The following is a 15,507-nucleotide window of genomic DNA, read 5'->3' as shown; positions in this document are numbered from 1 at the left end:
GCAGTCTAAGGCGTCATCGATTCGGGGCAGGGGGTATACGTCCTTCCGTGTGATGTTGTTCAAATGTCGGTAGTCAACACAAAAGCGCCAGCTGCCGTCTTTCTTTTTTACTAGTACCACAGGAGACGCCCACGGACTGGAAGAAGGTTCGATAACGCCTTTTGTGAGCATTTTGTCAACTTCGCCTTGGATCACACGACGTTCGGCGAGGGAGACACGATAGGGACGGCGACGGATACGGCTCGCGTTCCCCGTGTCGATGCGATGTTGGACAATAGACGTTTGGCTCAGAGAACGATCGTCGAAGTCGAAACTGTCGTGGTAAGACTCCAGGAGGCGGCGAAGGTCAGTAGCTTGATCAGAAGGAAGGTCATCAGGGATCATTCCGACAAAGACATCGCGCGGCGAACTGCTTGTGGTGCAAAGGAAGGACGAACTGGAGGGACTGGGGGGATCCAACGCACAGATCTCGCAGTCTTCGGCAGCAGTGATGGTGGCGAGTGACATGCCTGCCGGAATCAGTTGAGGAGAGGCGCTGAAGTGTAAAATAGGAATGGCGATGCTGTTGCCGGTGACATTCACGAGGGTGTTAGGCACGGCGACGTTCTTGGCGAGCAGAACGTCCGTCACCGGGGATAGCACGTAATCGCCATCAGCGACAGGAGGGCTCGAGACCATGGCGATATACATGGCGGCTTGCGGGGGCATGCGCACATAGTCGAGAGAGCAGAGACGGGTTGAAGGCGTGGTTGGGGCATCGGCTAGGTGAGGTAGTTCGAGCTGCAGGAGGCCAGTTGCACAGTCACTTAGGGCACAATGAGTTGCGAGAAAGTCCAGACCAAGAATAACGTCGTACGGACATTGTTCAAGAACGGCAAATAAAACAGTAGTTGGGTGACTGGCGGTTGTGACGTGGGCGGTGCACATGCCAAGGATGGTGGGAGTTCCTCCATCGGTCACTCTTACAACGTGGGAAACAGTAGGTGTGACCACCTTCTTTAGGCAACGGCGAAGACCAGAGCTCATGACTAAAACATAAGCCCCGGTGTCGACAAGTGCAGAAATTGTCACGCCATCTGCGTCAACGTCCAACACACAGCGTTGAGTCGGCAGAGTAACTAGAGGGTTTGGGGGCAGAGTCGTAGATGCAGCGTTACCTCCGGGCGCTGCATCGTTTAGTTTTCCGGAGTGAAGGAGCCGCGGTTGCTCGGCGACGGGGCGCGGCGAGGTGGCGGGGAGCGGGAGAACGGACGGCGGTACGGTTGCGAACGCGACTGGTGACCTCTAGGTGACAGCGAGCGGCTGGACCATGTCGTGGTAGCGTCAGCATTTATTTATTTATTATTTATTTACTTCGTGTACCCTCAGGGCCAGGAGCATTAAAGAGGGGAGTGGTTACATCAAATACAGAAGACAAAAGTACAGTGCAGCAAAGTGGTTAGTAGTACAGAAATAGAAATAGATGGCTCTCTGTTATACAATCTTTATCTAAGTGTTCTAGTGCTGGTTAATAAAATGTAATACGGTGCATACAGCGCAGTAATACAGTGTTACGGTAATACAAGACAGTAATACAATTTGATAGTACAAAGAAATGCTCCTGTTCATACAATGTTATTTAATACTGCCATGAAATGCTGATGGTCAACAATAGTAGCGGTTGTGGCGGGTAGGTGATTCCACTCAGCAGATGTGCGCGGAAGGAATGAATGAGACATGACATTGGTATGGCATAATGAAATTCCAACTTTGTTATTGTGATCTAACCTTGATGAAATGTATTGAGGTGGGGAGATTAGTTCGTCGCGAAGGGAAGGATGATGAAATATCTTATGAAAAAGTGAAAGCCTAAGGCCTTTACGGCGAGATGCTAAAGATGGCAAACCAAGGTTTAATTTCATTACAGAAGTGCTGGCAGTTCGGTTATAATTAGAAAAAACAAAACGAGCAGAGTTATTTTGTACCATTTCTAATGAGTGAATTAGGTTTTTCTGAAAGGAATCCCAAACTGCTGCGGCGTACTCAAGCTTTGAGCGGACTAGTGACTTATATAGCATTAATTTTAGGGAAGACGGTGCCTTATTGAAATTGCGTTTTAGGTATCCCAGCATACGGTTAGCATTTTTAATTATGTAAGAAGCGTGCATGGACCACGAGAGGTTGCTAGTAATATGGATACCAAGATATTTGTAGGATGAGACAGGGTCTAAGGGGAGATTATTGACATAGTAAGAAGGTAGCTGGTTAGAAGTTCTGGACACACGCATAAATTTACATTTTTTGATATTTAATTCCGTTGACCGTGATTGGCACCAAGTAGAAATAGCGTTAAGGTCGGATTGAAGAGAGGATGTATCAGTGTCACATATTATTTCCCTGAAGATTACGCAGTCATCGGCGAATAAATGAATGTTAGAGGAAACACAAGAGGGCAGATCATTTATGTAAATTAAGAAAAGGAGGGGACCAAGTACCGACCCTTGAGGTACGCCGGACTGTACTCTGCTTGGTTGGTGAGTTTGAGTCATTAGCAAAGACAAACTGTGAACGGTTAGAAAGAAAGCACTCAAGCCATGCAAGCAGTCTGGGATCAATGTTAATTCGATGCAGCTTAAACATTAGAAGATTATGGCACACTTTGTCAAACGCTTTCGAAAAGTCTAAAAATATACAGTCGGCAGTTGAAGAGTGGTCAAGAATGACGTTTAGCTTATGCGTAAATAAAACTAGGTGTGTTTCACATGAATATGTCTTGCGGAAGCCATGCTGCAATGGTGAAAAGAATGAATTAGTTTCAAGAAAGCTAGCAAGATTAGAGGCAAGTATATGTTCTAGCATCTTACATGGAATAGAAGTGAGCGAGATAGGACGGTAGTTATATGGAGAATGCTTGTCACCCGACTTATGGAGTGGGATGACCTTCCCGACCTTCCATTCAGCAGGCAAAGAACCCTTGTCTAGCGACTGTTGGAATATCATTGCTAGAAAAATGGAAGAGTAACAGCTGGTGCTTTTCAAAAATTTTGCGTTTATTAAGTCGTGTCCTGGAGCCGAAGACAGTTTTAAAGATGAAATAATTGATACGACGCCTGCTGGCTCAATGATTATGGGAAACATTGCTTGGTAATTGTAGTCGTGCGTGCATGGAAGAGTAATGTCCGTGTTTGATGAAAAGTTCTGTATGAAAACATCATTAAGTGCAGACGCACATTCATTAGTTGGGATAACATTTCCGGTGCTGTCAATCAAGGTTATGATGTCATCTGCCTTGGGGTTAATGACGCGCCAGAATTTCTTGGTGTCGGTTTTAAGCATTGATGGCAAAGTATTGCCATAAAAGTGATCCTTGGCTTGTTTAAGTGCGGCTACATACTCGGCTGCCGCCTGTTTGTATTGAGTCCACCGGTAGTTGCTAGGTGAACGTTTGGCTGATTTGTGCAGGCGTTTCTTTTTATTAGATAGGCGCTTGAGACGGATGTTATACCATGGGGCGTTTTGATTACATGCAGGGGTGCGCAGTGGGATGCATTTGTTTGTTGATTCAGCAAATTTCGCAGCAAACATATCCCAGTTGGTCTGACCGCTACGACTGTCGAAGTTGTTTAAAAATACGTCTAGAAAAGCAGATAATTCAACCTTGATGGCTTCAAAATTTCCTTTAGCGTAGTTTCGAAAAGATTTGAATTTTTTACCGGTTTTGGGTCGCAAAATATTTATGTCAAACGAAAGTGCCGAATGGTCACTCAAGCCAGGTAAATATGTGATTTCAGAAACTAGGTCAGGCCGTGATGTTAATACAAGGTCAAGTGTGTTCGCAACGGATTCGGTAGTTCGCGTGGGTTGTGTAACAATTTGTGAAAATGAAAAGACAGAGCACATGTCTAAAAATCGTTGGCTAATGACGAAAATGGTTGCAAAGTTGGAAATTCTGTGTTCCATATTATATTAGGTAGATTGAAATCGCCGAGCAAAAATAAAGGTAATGTGGGATGACGAGATGTAACAATGTTAATGATATCATGCATCTCATTTACGAAATTAGACAAATAAGTGGGGGGCCGGTAGCAAACACCAATGATTATCTTCTGGCGATTTATTTCAATGATGGCCCAAACCATTTCGAGGTCAGTATTGACATGAATACACTGAGATGGGAAATCTTTGGAAACGGCTAAAAGCACGCCGCCTCCCTGACGCATTGTTCGGTCACAACGATACAGTGAAAAATGGTGCGCGGTTTGAAGAATTTCGTTATCTTGAATCTGTGAATGTAGCCACGTTTCGGTAAGCACAAAAATGTCGGCATTGCAAGTATCTAAGACAGATGCTAAGGAAGCGCGCTTATTCATGACGCTTCGAATATTAGTAAAGAATACAGATACGACGCACGATTCGCGTCCACTTCCCCTCACGTTTTCCTAACTGGGCATGTGCTGCGAGTTTACATGCCGGCCGTTATCTCGTGGTTCATACGGCACATGCTCATTGATGGTGTCTGTTGCCGGGTGATAGACGAACTGTTTTTTATTCATTATTAGTTTGGTGTACCTTAACTGGAAAGGGCATGGTTGGGGCTGGCTTTTAGCATACTCAATTAGTTTTTACGGATATTGCGAGTGGCGGGCGAAAAATCTTCGGAAACGGAAATATCCTTTTCTTTCAGCTTTGCGCGCGCAGAAAGTACTTTGTCTTTCGTTTTCGTGCTGGTGAATTTCACTACAATTGGGCGACACTTCCTGGGCGTGTAGTGACCAATGCGATGAGCACGTTCAATTGCTGTGTCAGGCAGGCTGTCAATTACGTCGGTTAGTGCCTCTCTTATGCGTGATTCGGACTCTTCCCACGATTCGCGAGAGTCACGGATGCCATGAAAAACGAGGTTATTGCGTCTCGATCTGTCCTCAAGTTCGTCAACGCTCAGTAGTCAAGAGTCAAGCCGAGTTGTTAGGGAGTGTGCCGCCGCCTGAATACCAGTAATTTCATCATCGAGATGGTCTAAAACACGTGTTTTTTCTTCAAGGTTGTCTGATCCTTTCTGGATACATTAGATTTTGGTCTCGATTTTCTTTTGACTGACCTTAATAGCCTTAACGTCGTTCACCAACTCGGCCTGACCCTTAGCAGATTGTACAGAACGAGCCTGAAGGTCTTTTAACAGCCGGAAAAGAACTTCCATCGGCTCAGAAGGATTGGAGGGCAAAGTCTGCAGCTGAAGTAAGGCCTCAGTACGTGTAGTAGGACCCGGATTAGTTTCCACGTCACCTGAGCGCATTAACAGCAACGCCATAGAGAAACAATCTCGGATAATTTCACAGAGCACTTGTTGGCACGGAAGCAATAGCAAGAATGGGTCTTCACTTTTCTTAGCATAAAGCGGAAAGTTTTTACACACCTGCGAAGTGGAAAGGTGCGCTGTATGAGCCATGGTGTTCCAAATGCTGCTTCCGTGCCAACTAAACGGTCTGACGCTCGGACAGCCGCTTAAGTTGCCACTGCGATGTGACGACACAGTTGACGATGATGGTGCGCAGAAGGCTGGGCGCAGTAGTTGTAGTGGGTCGATGTGGAGATAGTTGCCGGTATGCTGGTGGATTCTGGCCTTGCTTGGCATTACCAGTGGTTGCGAAGGGTCATGTGCCGAGTACACTGTGCGCGGACACAGCAGCAGCAAGAACGCGAAGATCGCCTGCGAAGTGGAAAGGTGGGCTGTATGAGCCATGGTGCTCCAAATGGTGCTTTCGTGCCAACGGCCTGATAACATCCTCACAGTCTCAGGCGTGAACAATAAAAAACATAAAAAACAATAAATATCAATGTTTGCGTTCCATGTAGGCTACACTGTAAGACGTGAGTTCTAAGAAAAAAGCAGTAAGAATTTCCTCTCATTTCCTAAATAAACGCATCACTGTTTTGATGATCCAAATATAATATCTCACTATCAGGGAGGGAGCAGTCTACCTGACTGGAGCAGTATTTTTTTTATTTGGGGTGTTGCGGAGCGCGGCGTAGCAACACCCCCAATAAAAAAAATCAAACCCCAAAACGCGAGCAGTATCCGTAAAGACAATTACAGCGACGGTTCGCAAACTGCGTTGCCGAGGCGCTAAGCCACTTGAATATTTCGAACGTCAGCACCACCGAATTGTTCACAAATACATGTTTTACACCACCACAGTTCACCGAGATCAAAAGCCGTCATGCCACACCACCACTGCTGCAAGGATTTCCGCCACTAGAACAAACGCTACAATAATAAAGCGGGGCCGGCGTGGGCCAGACACCGCCAGACATTCAACGCGCCATAAGCGATTCGCTCCCTACGCATCTAGGAGCTGCGTTCGCCGCTCAGCAAGGTCGCTGCGCCCGGTCCCGGAGATAAGAGAGCCGCGCAACTAGCAGCCGACGCGCGGCCGCGCAGACCAGTGCCTCAAAGTCCCTAAGCGATTATGTCCCTAGGCACCTAGGAGCTCCACGATTGCCATGACAACACGTGTTAAGCAGAAGTCACGTGACCCGCTGTGCCTAATAGCAATTGTAAAGTTGCAGCCGGGTGCGCGCTTTCGCCAACCTAGCCAAGAAACGCTTTGGCGTTAGAAAAGTATATCTTCATTACCATCTCTCTTTGTGGGAGCCGATGAGCTAACGTATAGGAAGCGTTATGCACTTGAGAGTTGGCACGGTACTCTAGTAGGTTATCGGCGTTTCCTTTCTCCATGCTAGCAACACCGCGGCTAGCATCCTTAGATGTTATATTAGTCTTAACCGATCGTCTTATTTGTTGCTGTTATGTCCCCAGGGCAAATAAGGCACTTCTCGTCTTTCATTCCAGCCATTCTAAGCTAGTTTTAAGTGGCATTACTAAGATGTGTTTTAATAATGCACCTAATAAGTACTGTCAGCATTTATTCAACGCAGGTTTCACGCAACAAACTTTACGCCTCCTAAAAGCTGGCTGTCCATCCAACTTAATGGTCTTGTAGCAGATTTACTCAGGTGTGTAAATGCGAGTCATAGTGGGTCCAACACAGTAGCTTGCCCTACTTTTCATAGGAAAAATGTAACAGGTATTTACTACACCCACCAGGTATATAAACGTTTACGAAACTAGCTGCACGACGTAACATTCAAGGTCTTTTTCAGGCACCCAGTAAACTGCTCAGTTTTTGTAAAATACAGGTGCCGCAATAAATGTGAAGGGCGGATATATAAAAAAACACAAAAGTTCGTTGAACGCCAAAACATTTCTCATCTATCTTATCCCGTTTTGCTGTAAACGACGTTATGTCGGGCAAACGGGACGTTGCATAAATGGACGGCTAAACGAGCATAGCAATAATGCTAACAAAACCCCACCAAATGTGTTGTTTTCTTCTTTTTTGCACTGCATTTCCAGGGATGTGGCGGCCAAGCGCTTTTCGATAAAACTGATATAGTGTGAGTGAGCGACACAACTTTAATGAATATCCTGCAAATTGATAGCCTGGGTCTATAGGCCACGCCGGGGGCATCAGAGACTTTCTCTGGAGATTCCCGGGCTTGCTGGATGGCCCAGAGTTGGTCCTACAGATCTGAGCTAGTCACTGCGGCTCTCCACCGCACCCTGAGTTCATCCGGGGGGATTGCAATTCTCCTCTGAACTATTTCGCAATCCCATAGTATAAGCTCTACTGTGGATCCTCTCTGATCGCATAATGTACATTTGGCCTCGTGGTATAAGTCCGGGAACATGCGGTTAAGATGTACTGGGTTCGCGTTTAGTAAGCAGAAACTTGAGGTGAAGTCATTCGCCTAACAATTGTAGCAGAGAAAATTCCTAATTCGATAACGCATCTATCAGTAAAATTTCCCTAACGTTGGCGGACAAAGAATTGCATTTTTTCGGTATGCTATGACGGTTTTGCTTGGATGAGTTCCTTTGCTTTCTCTCTTTCGTTCCTTCTTATTTTGTTGTTTTTCGCTTGTAAAGTGATTCACGTCAACTGTGGCCTCGTCCAGTGAAGGTAGTTTTGTTCGGCTCGGCGAATGAGTTAAAGATTATTGTTGTTAGTAACACCTGTGCGTCAATGGGACTTCTTTTGTCCTCGGATTTCTCAGTGCTCAACAACCTTTAAGCATTTTACCCGCTAAATTTAGCGGGCGTCTTTGTTTGCTTTTTTTAATTAGGAAAACTCACAGAGTGTGTTCATCATTGTGTGGTTTTGATGCATTATCCAACGATCCCTGTTGACCCTTACACTACGCGGTCTCTTTTGTTTGACTTGGGAAACAGATTCCGTATTGTTGATGCCTGCGTTTTACCATTAAAAAGTGAGTACCGCTTGAAGTAGGCGCACTTCTAGGAACTGCTTTCCCGAAATGTCCTTTGGCTTGGAGATGCAACGTTTGTGTGGCGCACCAGAAAGGTTTACTGTAAGCTTGCTGTGGTGTAAACTTAAACAGTGAGGCATGTAGTTTCGCATATAAAGGAGTGCTTGTTCCACATTGTGAGCAAATATTCATTGCGTTTTTGTTCCCGCTCTCTTGACTCGCGTGCGAATTACAGTGCTGGACAGGTGATCAATTTTAATTCTTAACTATATTGCAGTCAGCCATGCTGCATAGAACGGGCTTGGGAGAAGTAATTACTCGTGCCAAGCATTTCACAGCGGGTGACGAACACGTACTGAAATTTAAGCCTCCAACCACACAGAGTGTCGATCGTTCGGTGACATAGAACTGCGTGGTTTATTTGATATCACACTGGCCTGCCATTCTCGCATTGTTTCAGTGGTAGCGGTGTCCCTGAAAACATGAACAGCTACGAACTCGCCCTGAGACCGACTCAAGCTGGTCGGTCTCAAGCCGACCTGCTTGAGGTCGGCTTGAGACCTGCTTGAGCCGACCTGCTTGAGCCGACCTGCTTGAGGTCGGCTTAATATGGCCCGCGCCTTTTGCGCGGGCCATATTAGAGCTCAGCGGGTTTACGGGCCACCGGAACGAGCGAGCGAGCGGGGAGGGAAGCAAAGCACCGCACGAACGGCCATCCCTTGCTCAGCCATCCCTCGCTCGGTTGAACTGAGTAAGGCTCCTCTATTTTTCAAAGATAGCGCCAACTACACGCGGGGCATTATAGGAGCAGCGCTAGCACTCGCTCCCGCGCATTCCGCGGAGGCCCGAAACCGCACTCAGTGCGCTCTTGATGTGGTTAATTATTAACATTTGTGGCGTAATCTGCTCAGAAAACTTCAAACGACAGGGACAAAACTTGAATGAGCGCGGAGCACGTTAAACGTTGAAATAAAACGCGTGTGCTTCCGAAGCAGCTCATTCTTCTGAACAGGTTTCCACAGCGGCGGTAATATGGCATTTTTATTTCATTCGTCGTTTGCAGGTTTTCAAATTCAGCGTAACTTGAAGTAGAGATTATATTTGGGTCAGCTGATAGTGCTGGCTTCCTAGTTCGCAAAAAGAGGCAGGTTGTGAGCCTACTGCAACTTTCAGAAATGCGATTGGGCACCGTGCGCTCTAATAGTGCGCAGTTCATAGTATGCGCTATTATTGGTTTTATTGCATTTTTCAGCGTTCAGCAGTATTCCCACGGTTACACGGTCTTTTTAACCTCAGGTTGTTTTCTTTATAAAATACTCTAATAGCTTTACTTAAGAGAAAGTTGCACTGCATCTGTCGATTATCAGCAGCGTGAGTACCTTCCAAGAACTAGGAAATATAGCATGCCTACTAGTGTCTATGAGGTGCCGATATTAATTTCTGTCTGTCTTTAAAAAAATGCATTTATTCCAAGCCTTCCTCATTTCACTACCCCTTCCAGCTCCATACCCATGTACCTTTGCAAGCCCTCAGATATAAAGGTACGTTTGCAATGTTAGCCAATGCACTTGCAAATAAATGTGGGGTATTTCTACACCTATTGGCTCTAAAACCAGACTATAGCCAGAAAAGCTGAGTTAGGTATTTTTTTTTTTTTGTGGAGATGCAGGAGAATGAAGGAACACATTTAAAAAATAGCTTTCATTGCGCGAATGGAGAACAAACTTTTGCGTTCAAAGGCAAGCACTGATTTTAAGCATGTCCTATGGTAGGATACAATTAAAGAACAGCAGTTAGCAAATAACACCATTGTCCACAGCGTCCTGTAGCACTCCACTAACCAAGATAAGAATAAAAACAGCTAGTTAATTGGTCTTCGACTATATCAAAAAAGCCCAAGGCACAAAAATTCTTAAACTTATAATTTTTTATGGCCGCTGGAGCATGGCCAGAAAGCCAAGTGCACGCAAGAGTAAAAACCACAGAAAATTCGTTCTTCCTTCTGATTTTCTTGTTAACGCGAGGAATGGAAAAGAACTTTTCTCCGTCCTCCGGGCGGTTGCGACAACCGAAGACACAGCAGCACGGCATACTAGCACGTCACGCTGCAAACGTTGATTTGAAACACATATTCCTGCGTCCACTCAAGCATCAGGTACATAGGCCCTTCTAGTTTGCTACAACAATGCAACAGAGGCGCGTTAAGTGCTTACCAAAATTGTTGAAATGCACGCTCGAAAACAAAGAACACCCGTACTTCTCGCCGGCACGGCGACCACTGCCGAAACCTTTGGGCGGTGCGCGAAGGCGAAAAGGTCATGTGTCGCCAACCGGCCTATCGCAGGGCGCGGTGACTGGATCAAAACCTTTCGCTATCTTTGAAAAAGAATAGTGGAGCCTTAGAACTGAGTAAGGTCCCTGTATGTTCCAAAGGTAGCGCAAACTATTGTTCAAATAGGAAAGGAGATTTTTCTCCCCGCGCTCTACCCCTCTCCTGACTTCTTCGCCGTCTTCCGCTCTCCCATTGGACGAGGCTTGACACGTGACGGATAACCCGCACGGCTTTCGTTATCGCGGGAAAACGGCGCCATTAGTGAGCGTAGAAACACTGGGACACATGTGCGCTGTGTGTGAACGTAGGCTTTCTACATTTTTGAAGACGCGCTCGGCGGCAGCACGATGCCGACTTGCTGTGCTGTTGGATGTTTGAATAGCATTGCAAGAGGTCAAGCTTTTTGCGGTTCCTCGTGGCAAACGAAACCTCAAACGGCGAGTGATAAGGCTCCACCGTAGGCGACTGGCTTCAAAAATGTCTGGTAGCGGTAGTATTGCAATGAGGAACGCCGTTACAAACGTGCAATAATTTTGTTTCTAGTTTTCACTGTAATAATGTGCAAGTATGCAATGTGCAATGATTACTGTGTTGCAATGTCTTTATCTTGTTATCCATATATCAGGAGTTCTTAAAGGTGATGTTACCTTTATGCAATGCTGATGTTATATGCGTAATAATTGTTTTGTTTGAATGTTTAGTCTTATTATGAATATATTTGTGTTCTCAAAGAGTGCCATTATCTTTATGTATACGCTGACAAATGCGCGAAGATGCAATGTGCAATGATTGCTTTGTTTCAATGTGTTATATTTGGAAACTTGTGAACGAGAAACAGTGCTTTTTATTCAATAAAATAATCGGGTTTATTTGTTTCAAGTATGGTTAAATGTTTGTTCATTCAAAATATTAAAAAGTTCTTGGCATTTGGAGGCGTCATTACTGAGAGAGGTTCTGATCGCTGTTCTCACGTAGCTAGTGATGAACCCGGGAAGGTGGGTGCGTTCGCGAGTGCACCATCAGCCAATGACTGAGTAAAAAAAGAAAATCCCGGTTTATGCTCTGCCGCGAACAAAAGGGCGAATTTTGGCAATATTAATACCAGCATGACTTCTCATCAAAGAGGATAATGTAAGAGTCGCCAATTAAAGAGCAAAACGCAGAAAGCGCGTGCACACACCCGGTAACCAAGGTATATAACTGAGGGGGAAAGAAAAGCGCGCGGATGCAATTTGAAAAAAAAAACACGTTCAGGGTATTTAGCACATAAATGTCTCCGCCGTGTTGTGTGGGCATAGTTTGATGTAGCTATTTGTTTTCGTAAGTGCGTCAGGTGAACATAACACCATTCGAATCCGAGAAACAATCAGCTGTAGTAAAGACTGCATAGGAGTGCATTTAACTTCTTCTACCTTTCGTTCTCCTCGTCTGAGTGACGCAGATTCTACTCATAATTCAAGGTACTACATATCTTACATAGATATCTTACGTACGAAGAGTCTTGTGAAAATGCACCCAGAACAGTCGCGTTTCAAGCAATCACTTCAACGCGCCGCAGGCGATACGAAATGAAGCGGGCGGTAGCGGCCGCGCGCTTCGCACACTAATGGCGGCCTAGAGGTAGGGGCGAGGAGGAAACGGCACGGAGAGCAGGAGTTTGCGCTATCTTTGAAACATACAGGGACCTTATAACTGAGTAGGGTGCCTCGATGCCAGTGCCGCCGTTCAGGGTGGTGACCCAACCTGGACGTCGCCCCCGAGGGCTCCGTGGTCGCTGCGCATGCGTGAGCTGAGAGAAGGTGAGAAAGGAGAACAACTCTCTTTTGCCGGATGTGACCTCACATTGTTGTTTGTTTTTTGCTTTTTGAAACATCTACTCTCGAACGTAGATTAGTCACGAATGTCGGTTATCGGCTGCACGAAGCTCTGCGCGCGCTTTTGTGCATGTCGGAAAGGCTCAAGTGTGCGCGATATTCTTGCGAGCGCAGTTTCGTGGGCTTGGACTCCGTGACATTTGCTTTCGCCATATGTGAATTAACGGCTTGTCGACAGGTCAACCGCCGCTGTACTTCGGTGAATACATTGCTTTTCGTGATCCTGAAATAGCAAATGGCGTGTCGCTCCGTTGGCGGCTTCAATCGAGTGCGGTTGCTGCGCATAGCAGGTGATTTAATTGCGCAAATACGTGCTACATTATCGGTGTAAATAGTGAAAAACTTAGGATGTGAGCCTTACTACCGTCAATCAGTCGGTTACCATATGTTTCGCTGTTATCCACTGCAAATTTCTTCATATCCAATAGCGATCTGTTTCAAATATCGACGAAGTGTCTGTGGATCGTGCAGCTTATTGTTTTTTTTCAGTCGGCTTTTTTTCCGCTTACGACTCGCGATGGGCAGCAGCGTTACGTCCGTGAATGCATTGCTTTCTAGCAAACCTTTTGAAATTAAGCTGTCGCTCATGTCCACGAGATAGCAAATTTCAGTGTACATTAGCCGCTATATTTCCAATTTCGTGTGACCTAGATTTAAGCTACCTCGGGTTGTATTTACGCGCCGAGGCTTTTAGCAAAATAGTTGTCTGTTGAAAATCAAAGCGGTGTGCCACGTACTTCTTGGATGTTGTGATATTTGAAATTGGTTATATGCTAAACTACTTACGGGTCACATGCTTGGACTTCTGAAGGAGTACTTGAAAGGTTTTCCTTCCAACCCAGTATTGTAACTGACGCCTGTCAGTCAGAGGTATGACGGTGGTATTTGCCCTGCAGCACTGCCATGAGTTCAAGTCAAGATCCACAGATGTGTCTCATGTAATAACCGTGTTCGCCGACTGTCTCTGTTAGTATGTCACTAGAAATTACAAAGGATACATTTCTGAATTGTTGCAACATTTATTTTTCGTTACATGTTCAAAATATTTTTTTTTCTTTTCCTGGTCAATAAGGACTTGCACAGATTGCAGATTTGCGTAGTTTTACAAAAAGCATTGCATAGTGGGCCTGTAGATTCTTTCTTATTTAATGTTATCCTTCATACGGGCCAAACATTGTTGACAGTAACAGTGGATACCTCCTTGCTGTGCTGGATTACATATATTTTGCATTTCCTTGGAATGTCTGTTCCATGTTCCTCATAACAGTACATGATGCCATTTAGTTTTCTACAGTGTCGAATTGTGCACTGACACTTTCAAATGGTCAAGTGAAGGTTTGTATTGCAATGGAAATAACAACATGAGTGCTTCTTCAATTGTCTTCATCACCGCCTTGCTAGAGCCTTCTTCATTGTGCGAGAATGGCTTGTAACAATATTGTTAAGTGTTTCATGTGAGGCTATGGAATACAATAATTTTCTTCTTTTTCTCTGAACATATTCAGCCGGAAAAGCATTCTAACAGCTAGCCCTTTTTCATGTTCGTCATAGCATTTTGTAGATAATGGTGCAACAGCTTGGGGAGTGTCTGAAGAGCTTTTTTAGTTGGTGCATAATTATGTTGTTGCTACTGGGAGGTTCACAGGCACTTTTTTTCACATTGTTAACATGTTTCCATTTTTCCTTTCGTGGCTCAATCGTAAGTAGACCTGGTCACTTTTTTAGTTACTTTGTCATTCACTTTTGTTACACATAAGTATTATATACTATCAATTAAAGTGGGATATGAAGTCATTTGATGTTGCATTCATGGAGAATCCTGGCCAATCCCTCGCCATGGGTGTGCCATATTTCATAGGCAGCAGTCATTTATAGTATCTCTTCTTGTGGTAAGAGTGTATTCCAAAGCCTAATTTGGATGCTTGTAGAGCAGTTGAGATTTAGACATCAATGTCAGCTCACAAAGCACCTCATACGGCAATCAGCCAGCCACCTCCGCAAATGGGGAATTCTGCAGTTTGCAATCGTACTGTTTCGGTTGTCCTTGGCAGAGATTTCAATTGTACACAGTGGTAATATATTGTAGGACCATATAAAAATTATGCGATGACAATGGCCATGCGGTTTAAATTATAGTAGATTTTGACCAGCATTAGCTCAAGCGCTGCTAAAAGTGTGTGGTATGTAAAAATTAATAAAGTGCTGGTTTTAAATTGAAGTGCAGCCTAGCAGGTTTCAAGAACTTTTACTCTGGCAGAATGACAAAATAAAAATTATTTGAAATCATTGATGCCACGCTGATGATGCTTGGTCATGAATATCCTCTAGTAATAATAAGCCTGCCAAATTCACAAGGATCTTGAATGAATTCTTCACTAGGCTCACCTGTTTTGTTGTTGCCCTATATTGCTTCTATAGGAACAGTGCACAACAAAAATTGTGCGGCTTCCTGGTGTCTTAACACCCTATAATTGCCTTTGATCCATGGTTCTCAGCCATGAATGTTTTGGGGACCCCTTGTGGTTTGGTGGAAGTGATGGGGACCACTTGCAAGGACGGGAGAGGGGGGGTATAAACTAACACAACATGATGCGTGAAATAGGTGGCTTTTATTGCTACTTGGCAAAGAATGGCCAAACAAAAGTGCCACTTCAACTCAATCTGGACAGCTTGTCAATACGTGACGCAGTCACGCTTAAGCAGAGTCTCATATCTGCCGCCACATTTAACCTTTTTCTGCATTTGCTTTTCAAGTATGCAAGCCTGGAAAAAGCATGCTCGCATGCATATGATATAAAACTGCACAAAAGCTTTACAGCCATCTTGTGTGGAAGGGAAAATATTTCTGCAGTCCCCAACCAGAATGCCTCAAGACTTGCAGCGGCCACAAAAAAAAAAAACTTGGTTCCTTTTTTTTGTTAGCGCAGGTTTTGCGGACCTCCATTTGAGAACTACGGCCTTAGATGTAGGGCCATTTGATGTTCATCAATATTA

General features: G+C 44.9%; 1 pseudogene; it reads right to left on the bottom strand.

Moving 5' to 3' along the window:
• Positions 1 to 3,648: 3,648 nt before the first annotated feature.
• Positions 3,649 to 5,556, bottom strand: LOC119448383 (uncharacterized; annotated as a pseudogene).
• Between the last annotated feature and the right edge of the window lie 9,951 nt (positions 5,557 to 15,507).

This window comes from Dermacentor silvarum, chromosome 4 (assembly GCF_013339745.2).
Source record: "Dermacentor silvarum isolate Dsil-2018 chromosome 4, BIME_Dsil_1.4, whole genome shotgun sequence".
NCBI lineage: Eukaryota > Metazoa > Arthropoda > Arachnida > Ixodida > Ixodidae > Dermacentor > Dermacentor silvarum.
Note: the sequence above shows the minus strand (reverse complement) of the source record. Positions and strands in the feature narration are given on the sequence as shown.